Here is a 10850-nt window from a genome sequence, read left to right on the forward strand (position 1 = left end):
GTAAGATGTTGTTATTGATAAATAATAAGATGGATATTGCATTTGTGTTTATAAAACGATACGTTTACTTGTAATGTACTTGTATTTCCCCCCTAAAACATGAATAGAATTGAAAAGTTGGTGTATGAACTCACTTGTTTGGTTTGAAGAGAGTGGGACTAGAGTCGAGCAGAACTTCAACCGCGGAAAGCTGCGTCTTCGAGCTTCTCGGGGATCTCGGTAGCGTAGAACCTTCGTCGGGGGCTCGGGTACGGAAATCGAGGATGTCGGGATGGCTTCTGGTGCTTGCAAGTGTGTGAGTGTGTGGAAGTTTGAGAATGTGTGCCAAAAATCCGTAGCTTATGCCTTCTATTTATAGTGCTGGAAAGGCGAGTACGCTGGGCGTACCACCGGAGTACGTTGGGCGTACGTGTTACGCTGGGCGTACTTCGGTTACGCTGGGCGTAACTATGTGTCATGGTTTACGACTTGAGTCTAGCTAGGCGTAGAGCTGCAGCCGATGGGACTCGACCCTGCACCTGAGTACGTTGGGCGTACTCCTACATTACACTGGGCGTAATCCTGGCTTCCGTCTTCTAAATTCCGTAACTCTCGCGTACGGGCTCCGTTTTTCGTGTTCTTTATATCCACGCGTAGGTGAGATTATGCTCTACAACTTGCATATTGACTCCGTCGGCTAGTTTTGAATTTATTTTTAATGATATGTTTTTAATAGGTCGGGACTGCTAAAGTCCGTTAAAAATTCATAGTTTCTTTATCCGACGTTGGTTTTCGTTTGTCTTTTTATCATTTTACTCATATTGTGGAGACCTTCAACTTTCGTTTAGGTTGCATTAGCTAAATAACGCTCGATCTTCAATTCGAGTTTTTAGCCCTTTACTACTGTTACGAAACTTAGAAAATTCGTAACTTCTTCCTACGAGGTCCGATTTGGGCGATCTTTTTATGTACGTTCATAGTTTAACGAACTCTACAACTTTTGTTTGGATACTTAAGGCTAAAATGCATTTTATTGACATTTCACTTTTTACGTTAAATAGTGTTTTACCAAGTGTGTCGTAAATATCTGAGTGGTTGTAGTTTCTTCAATATAACCCGGTTTTGAATGTTCTTTATGTTTTCGGAAACCTTGGCACGATATCTAACACTTGATGTATCCCAATTTAGATATTTGAACACTTTATTTTTGGGGTTAATTTCGTTGATTCCAAATAGTATTCATTGTATTTGACTTTTGAGTGTTACATTGCTTTTGGAAAAATACAGGGTTGTCACATTATCCCCCCGTTAGGGGAATTTCGTCCCGAAATTTAATCTAAGATAGAGTTTATAGGTTAGGAAAAAGATGTGGGTACTTTTGTTTCATCTGATCCTCGCGTTCCCAGTTGTATTCAGGTCCTCGCTTGGCGTTCCAGCGGACCTTTACAATAGGTATGCGGCTCTGTTTAATCCTTTTAATTTCCCGATCCATGATCTCTACTGGTTCTTCTACGAATTGGAGATTCTCGTTTATTGCAATTTCGTCTAAAGGGATAACAAGGGTCTCATCGGACAAGCACTTCTTTAGGTTTGATATGTGAAAGGTAGGGTGTACGTTGTGGAGTTCGTGAGGTAATCGAAGTTTGTAAGCCACCGAAACGACCCTGGCGAGGATCTCAAATGGTACGATGTATCTTGGGTTCAGTTTCCCCCGCTTTCCGAAGCGTATTAATCCTTTCCAGGGCGAGACCTTTAGTAGGACTCGGTCTCCAACCTGGAATTCCAAGGGTTTCCGTCTTTTATCCGCGTAACTTTTTTGTCTGTCCCTTGATGCTTTCAGTCGCTCCCAAATCTAAACAATCTTTTCCATAGTTTCCCTTATGATTTCTGGCCCAGTGAGCGTGTTGTCCGTTGCTTGTCCTTTTGCTAGTTGTGTGTCCCCCACTTTAGCCCAGCATAGAGGTGATCTGCATTTACGACCGTAGAGGGCTTCGGACGGGGCAACCTTGATACTAGTGTGGTAGCTATTGTTGTACGAGAACTCGACTAAGGGTAGATGGGTGTCCCATGCTTTGCTAAAATCGATCACGCAAGATCTCAACATATCCTCTAGGGTTTGTATGGTTCTTTCACTCTGGCCGTCCGTTTGTGGGTGATAAGCAGTACTCATGTCTAATCTTGTTCCTAGAGATTTTTGTAGCGATTGTAAAAACTTTGAGGTAAATCTACTATCTCGGTCCGAGATAATGGATATGGGCACACCATGCAGTCGTACAATCTCTCTGAGGTATGTTCTAGTTAGTTTCTCCAATTTATCCGTTTCTCTGATTGGTAGGAAATGCGCTGATTTAGTTAACCTATCGACGATCACCCAGATGGTGTCGAGTCCGCTTGCCGTCTTGGGTAATTTGGTTATGAAATCCATGGTTATCCGTCCCCACTTCCATTCGGGTATTTCTGGTTGTTGCAACAATTCCGAGGGCCTTTGGTATTCCACCTTGACTTTGGTGCACGTCAGACATTTACTCACGTAGGTAGCAATTTCGGTTTTCATGTTCGGCCACCAGTACAATTTCTTGAGGTCGAGATACATCTTATCGGAGCCGGGATGTATGGAGTATCGTGTCTTATGGGCTTCGTTCATGACGACTTCTCTGAATCCACCGAACTTCGGTGTCCAGATTCGATCCATGAAATAAAGAACTCCATCGCCCTTGAATTCCAGCTTCTTATCCATTCCCCTTAAAGCTTCCCCTGCCACATTTTCCGATGTTAAGGCTTCTATTTGGGCTTCCTTGATTTGCGTGGACAGGTGTGAATGGATTGTCATAGTTAAAGACTTCACTCTGCGGCCCGAGTATTCCTTCCGGATGAGTGCATCGGCCACCACGTTTGCCTTTTCGGGATGATATCGAATTTCGCATTCATAATCATTTAGAAGTTCTACCCACCACCTTTGTCTCATGTTGAGTTCTTTCCGGTTGAGGATATGCTGGATGCTTTTATGATCGGTGAAGATTGTACATTTCGTGTCATAGAGATAGTGCCTCCATATCTTTAGAGTGAAGACGACTGCTCCTAGCTCGAGATCGTGCGTTGTGTAGTTTACTTCGTGCGTCTTTAGTTGCCTTGAAGCGTAGGCGATGACCTTCCCTCGTTGCATCAGGACACACCCGAGTCCTTGGTTTGATGCATCGCAATAGACCACGAGGTCGTATGTTCCTTCTGGCAAGGTTAGGATGGGCGCACTACATAAGACTCGCTTTAGTGTATGAAACGCGATGTCTTGTTTTTCTCCCCAGTCGAAGGTCACATTCTTCTGAGTTAAGGTGGTGAGTGGCTTGGCAATTTTTGAAAAGTTCTGTATGAACCTTCGATAATACCCGGCGAGTCCCAAAAATTGTCGGATTTCTGTAGGGGTTCTTGGAGTCGTCCAACTCTCTATTGCCTTGATCTTAGAAGGATCCACGTGTATCCCCTCCTTACTTACTACATGCCCTAGGAAATCTACTTCCCGAATCCAAAATGCACACTTTGAAAATTTTGCGTACAACTTCTCTGCCCTCAATGTTTCCAAAACTTGGCGGAGGTGTTGGCTGTGTTCTTCCTGGCTTCTCGAATAGATGAGTATATCATCTATGAACACGATCACGAATTTATCCAAGAAGGGACGACATACACGGTTCATCAAGTCCATAAACATCGCAGGTGCATTTGTCAATCCAAAGGGCATCACTACAAACTCGTAGTGACCATAGCGTGTTCGGAAAGCTGTTTTGGGGATGTCTCCTTCCAGTACTCGCAGTTGGTGATAACCAGATCTTAGATCAATCTTTGAGAAGTAGCTCGCTCCATGTAGTTGGTCGAACAAATTGTCTATGCGCGGTAGGGGATATCGGTTCTTGATCGTGAGTTTGTTCAGCTCCCGATAATCGATGCACATGCGAAAAGATCCTTCCTTCTTCTTCACGAATAGGACTGGTGCTCCACATGGTGAGAAGCTCGGTCTGATGAAGCCCTTGCTCAGCAGCTCGTTTAATTGAATGGACAGTTCCTGCATCTCGGCTGGGGCTAAATGATAAGGCGACTTTGCTACTGGATTAGCTCCGGGGATTAATTCGATTCTGAACTCGACTTGGCATTCTGGTGGGATTCCTGTAAGATCTTCTGGGAAAATGTCTGGGAAGTTGGAGACTTCCAGAATGTCTTTAATGTTCTTTGGTTCTTGTTTCTGGTCTACTATGTGGGCTAGAAAGGCATGATATTCCTTGTGAAGATATTTTTGTGCTTTAACACAGGAGATGATTTGTAAATTTGAACTAGGCATGTCTCCATATATGATAAGAGTTTCGCCGTTTGGAAGATTGAGGCGAATGGCCCTTTCGTGACAAAGTATATCGGCATGGTGAAGACTTAACCAGTCCATACCGATGATTACATCAAAACTTCTTATTGAAATGGGCATAAGGTGAATTTGAAATAAGTGCTCGTTTAAGTTTAATGTGCACCCTACGTACATATCGCTTGTGCTTTCCGTTTTACCGTTTGCCATTTCTACAGTGAATATTTTATTGAGTGGTTGGAGTTTTTGATTAAGTAGGTGTTTGAATTTATGACTCACAAAACTTCTCTCCGCACTGCAGTCAAAGAGTATGCATGCATAAATGTTGTCAAGGAGAAACGTACCTGTAACCACCGTGGGGTCAGCTATTGCTTCATTTTGACCTATCGCCAGCACTCTCCCAACATCGCCAACATTCTTTTCTTTGGGGCAGTCCCTCTTGACGTGCCCAGTTTCTCCACACCCATAACATGCTTGGCTTATCCCAGTACTAGGAACTTGAGTGATTGGTCATGCCGGTGCCTTACAGAAACGGGCAGTGTGCCCTTTCCTATCGCAGTTTCTACAGTGCATTTCGCGGCAATTACCATGGTGATGGTAATTGCATTTGCTGCACTTTGGCAGGTTCCTAGCATATTGTTTTGTTGGCGCAGGGGTAGCAGGAGTTGTAGTGGGAGCAGTAGCGGCATGAACCGCCACCATTTGTTTCTTTGAAGGTTCTTGCGAATTTTGCCTTTTTCTCTTGTTCCAGAATTTCTTGTTGTTATTGTTGTTGTTGGCATTGTTATCGTTGTTGTTGTTCCCTTTGGTTGGTTCCGCGACGATAGCCGTGACTCCTTGACAGACACCATGATCAACGAGAGATTGCGCCAGTTCCTTGGCGCTATCGAAGGTCATGGGTTTGGAGGCTAACACACTTCCTCGAAGTTGGGGTGATAGTCCCCACCTTTTGGCTTTCCAGGATCAGCATCCATGGGCAAATTATTATCAAGTCACTGAATCTGTTGGTATAGCCCGCGATGTCCAAGCCTACCATCGTAAGGCCCCACAGTTCCTATTCAAGCTTCTGAATCTCGCCCCTTGGGCAGTACTCTCTTAGGAGCATTCGTTTCAGGTTTTCCCAACCCATGGAGTTCGCCACCACTAGGGTTAGTGCCTTGACGTGGCCGTTATGCTCGTTTAGAGAAACTAAAAGCAGCAAATTTTACTTTGCTTTCTTCAAGGCAAGCGTAAATTTCGAATACAACTTCCGTTTTCTCTATCCATTGGGATAGAGCCATTACTCCCCCAGTCCCATAAAAGGGAATAGGTTTTCCGTTGGTGAAGTCCTTGTAAGTACATACCCCTGAACGACCTTGACTTTGGCCAATACTAAAGTTGTTTGTTCCTCCTCCCGACCCGTTGTTGCTCATTTGAGCCATCGCTGCGGTTACAGTGGCAGTTACAGCAGTTTGCAACATAGCGGCATCCATAATTGGAGGATGTAGTGGAGGTGGTGTTGGAGCTGAGTTTCTGCGTGCTGATCTACGAGGAGGCATGTTCTGGTAGAGAAATAATAATGAACACTATAAGTTTCTAATGATTTGACAATCGTGTACTAGAGGGTTAGTTGTATCTTGTAATTTGTTTTGACTTTAGTTTATGGTTTTAAAGTAGGTATAACAATTTAGTTAATCCCATAAGTTTCGAGAGGTATGTAAAGAAGTACTTCATATTCATATATATGTCACACATACGGTGCGTTACATTATGCTTCGTGTTTAGGAAAATTTGACCTATCTAGAGGTCTCCGATTACAAGTACAAGGAAATAAGAGAAAAACTTTATCCGAGGTCCTATTCTATATCAAAATTGTTGAAGTTGAGCAAGTTCTACTTGCGGTGTGTTGTGCGTTTGGAGCTAGACTTAGCATCCGACTGCTTGACTCCCATTAGGCGCCTTTCAAGAACTGCTTGTTGTTCCTTCATCTCTTTTATTTTTGTCAGTGTTGTCACCATTTGGTTCTGAAGCATCCCTGTGTGGAGTTGGGTACTTTCGTGTAGTCCTTCCAGACGACGGATGTCTGCGGCGTTACCCTGTGTAGTAGCATTGATCTCGCAAACTCTGGCCGCTTGCTTGTCCGCATGGTAGTTCTGGGTAGCTATAGTGCCCATAATAACGGGAAGCGCTCGATCAGCTGAGCCTCCCCCACTGACATTGTAAAAGTCTCGACACATGCCGAAAGGAGGGCGTCCACCTAGTTGGCGGCTCCAGTAGTAGAGGTGGCTTCCTGTGACAACCCGATATTTCAACTCTTTGTAATGACCTAAAAAGTCAAGTATTGTAACCACTTGTGAGTTAATGAAATTAACTCAGATTATAATATGTCCAAAAAGTTTCTATTTAAATTCCTACTACGTTTAATGTCATTAAATCGTGATCGTACGTAAAAAGAACGCCCAAATCCGACTTCGTATATTGAAGTTATGATTTTTCCAAGTTCGGCATAGCAGCAGACATCTAAAAACTCGAATCGGAGATCGAACGACTTTTGGCCGGAATGACCTAAACGAGAATCGAAGGTCTCAACAACGGTAATTCAGCGGTAAAAAGTCTGGCAAAAACCGACGTCAGATAAAGAAGTTATGAATTTCTAAAGAAATTCCTTAAACACGACCTTTTAAAAATAAATAATAAAAATAATTTCAAAATTTGCCGACGGAGTCTAAACGAAAGTTGTAGAGCGTAGTCTCACCTACGCGTGGATATAAAGACCATCGAAAACGGAATTCGTATGAAGAAGATATGAATTTTAGAAGTTTATTAATTAAATTAATTATAAATTTAATTATAAACTCTTGGTAATATCTGAAGAGGAGTCAATAGATACGGCCGAAGTACGCCCTGCGTACCCTCGTATGCCCCGCGTACTCAAGGCCAAGGCCTCGGATCGTCCACGTCCCGGTCTATGCGAAGTAGCCTTGTCCCATCCGTAGTCCGAGGCAGTCGAGGACTCGGTCATGCATGACGTACGCGTACGCCCCGCGTACCGAGGCAGTTCCAGCCCCAATAAAAGGGATGCGAGGGTTTCGAAGAAAAGGCTCCATTTCTCTCATTTCCTTTGCGTTCTTGCCTTGTTTTCCGTGCCCGTGCTAACCCGAAGCCCTGGTCATTTTGCTCAAGTCCTGAAGATCATTTTTTCTTCCGAGATTCTCGAGAATCCCGAGAAAAATCCGTTTCCCGAGACGAAACTCTGCCCGGTTTCCATCTCGCTTTCTTCAAACTTTCAAGTGAGTTCATACCCCTTAATTAACCTTTTAAATATTCTATAAATGCTTTTATATGCTTTCAAAGGGGGGAATACAAGTAAAACACATATAAAGAATTTTTATATGCTTTTATATAACCAAATCATATGTGATTTATAAACTTTATAGGGAACTCTAGTATATAAAATATGTTACAATAGCATTCTATCTTTTGAAATATAAATTGTTGTAATGCATGTATAAACTAAACATTTTCCTAGATTATATGTATAAACTAAACATTTTCTTAGATTATATGTATATTTGTCTATCTTAGGCTCTACAAAAATCTATACTTTCATAACAAGTGATTCCTTTTCTAGGTATTTCTAAACAAACGAGACACACTTTTAGAAAACTATAATAGGTATAGTTTTATGAGGATATTGCTAACTTTTACTTACTAGAAACACGATTTTCAAGAAGTCACTTTCATATACAAGAACAAACGAACATTTTCACACGTAAATCTGTTTTTATACCACGGTTTGTGAGACATTAACTTCACGTACGTTCGAGTACACATTTCAAGTCCTGTATTATACACCAGAATCCCTTGGAGGGGGAGCATGATGTTTGTGTATAGATCTATACGGGCTTGACAACCCGCGCCTTGACTGTTAGCTACAGTCCATCATTTGGGGTGACAAACGTCATAACATTCCAACGTCTGAAGAACGTTGTGTATAGGCATTCCTAGTCAATAGTATGGTTATAAAACTCACATGGGGTATTAAAGATTCATTGATTTACGAGGTTTTCAAACACGTTGGTTATTTTACACTTACATACATTGTTAGAAACAAACATTGGTCTTGAGAGAAGACTACTTTTTTACTAGTAGAAAATATAGGATTTTCTAGAAACAAACAAACAAGGACAAAACATTTCATTTCATACAAACATTGTCATTTAATACTTATGAAACTCACCAGCTTAAATGCTGATCTACTCTTTCAAAGTTACTTGTATGTCCTAGGGATTCAGTAATTTCAGGTATAAATATGCTTTTGAAGAAGGGATGCTGCGGCGCCAGTTAAATCTCATATTTTAACATCATATTGTAATTGGTTTTGAACATGTAACTTTTGACAAATGTAAACTTTCAATTATATATATGATGGTTGTATTGCTTTCTTTATTATGTATTCATTTGTTACGTTACCACATGAAGTCATCCGCCCCCGAACGTTTCTGCCGTTCAGGTTTGGGGGTGTGACAGATTGGTATCAGAGCAATTTTTATAGTGAACTAAGTATATCGAACCACATAAGATATACCAACTATAAATGCTTAAGGGACTAATAATCTCTGACAAAACAGTTTTCTTTGGTTTTTACGCTTAAGCAGCATTACGTTTAACTTAAATTGTTAGTTCATTTAAGTACAAATACATGCATACAACAAATTATTTTCATGATTTTAACTATACAACAAGTATTTAGACAAGTTGAAACTACGATTAAAACTCGATATATATAATCAGATTTGGGAAAAATATAGCGTGATCAACTATATTTGCCCGAGATCGGACCAATATATATCGAGGAATGCTCGTAGTAAGCAACAAGTCAAAACTTACCAAACCATCACAAGAATCAAACACAAGAATTTAAATACTATAGGAGTATTTGCTACATAAACTAGTTTAACTTACATGTTTTGCATGTTTCAACTTTATTCAATTCTTATAACCCTACTTCTCGTACAGTCAAATGGCTGGATTTCACCACCCCGGCGACCCCTACTTTCCCAACCAAGGCAATGGAGGATGGGTCGAAGATGATCCCGAAGAGGACGAGGAACCCATAGAAGTGGATGATGACTCCGGTACCGACTCAGAACCGGAAGTGATCAACCCACCACCCGTACAACCTCCGGTCTTCGTAAGGAACTTTCAACAACAAAACCTACGCCCTCCCTACGGCATGTGCCGGGACTTCTACGATGTCCGCGGCGGAGGTTCGGCTGGTCGGGCACTCCCAGTAATGGTGGGCAAGCTAGCCAATCAATCCAATCAATCCGGAGTTCAAGCTAGCCGGCTTCGGGATGTCAATGTGGAAGTACATGTCCACACTTCCGACATCCGTAGGCTGGACAGAATGCAAGACAATGCTCAACTCCAAACCGAGGCATTCCAAGCGCAAATGATTGCAGCCCTCGCCGAATTAAGGGAACAACAAGCCGCTTTTAATAGGCGTCTAATGGAGTCAAAGCAATCGGACGCGGAGTCAAGCTCCAAGCGCAACCTACGTCGCAAGTAGTGCTTGCAAGAATCTCAAATTTTGTTATAAGTTAGGACCTCGGCTAAAAGTCTTTAAATTTCTCAAACTTTGTAGCCGGAGACCCTTATAGGGGTCAATTTTTCGTGATCGTTGTATCAACTATTATATTAATATAAGTGGCACTATTATTACTACGTTGAGTATTTCATTAAATCCTTGAAAAGTCATCGAGAAAACCAAATGCTTGATTCATATTTTCAGTCTTACAAATAACCTTCATTCTGCTATTTTAAGACTCATACTATCATCTGTTGTCGAACTATAGCAATTTGGTTCATAAGACACATTTAGTTTCTATACTAAGTAATTCTTATCGTTATCTTTTCAACCTATAGTTGAAGGATGCCTCCGCGTAGGAATCCAAGGCGAAACAACGGTGGGGAAGCACCTATACCACCACCACCTCCACCACCTCAATTTGATGCTGTCATGTTCCAAGCAGCAGTCACCGCAGCGGTAGCAGCTGCCATATCATAGATCAATAACTCGAGTACTACTGGCTCGGGAACTGGCACACACCTATCCAACCATGGCGAGAGTCATGGGCAACCCCGAGAATGCACCTATAAGGACTTTACTAATGCCAAACCCCGGATGTTTTATGGAACTGGTGGTGTGATAGCTCTGAGGCAGTGGATTGAAAGGACGGAATCAGTCTTTGAAATCTGCTCCTGTCCCAAGCACAACAAAGTCAAATTTTCAACTTTCACCCTTATTGATAGAGCTTGAACTTGGTGGAATGGCCACGTTAAGGTACTTACCCTGATAGTGGCAAACTCCATAAGCTGGGAAAGCTTAAGAGTCATGCTGTTAAGAGAATACTGTCCACGAGGAGAGATTCAAAAACTCGAGCACGAACTCTGGACTCTTGGAATGGTTGGTAACGAAATCGCAACTTATACCAACAGGTTCTGCGATCTTGCAATCCTTTGCCCAAATATGACTGCTCCTGAGAGC

Source organism: Lactuca sativa, chromosome 8 (genome assembly GCF_002870075.4).
Source record: "Lactuca sativa cultivar Salinas chromosome 8, Lsat_Salinas_v11, whole genome shotgun sequence".
NCBI classification, from domain to species: Eukaryota; Viridiplantae; Streptophyta; class Magnoliopsida; order Asterales; family Asteraceae; genus Lactuca; species Lactuca sativa.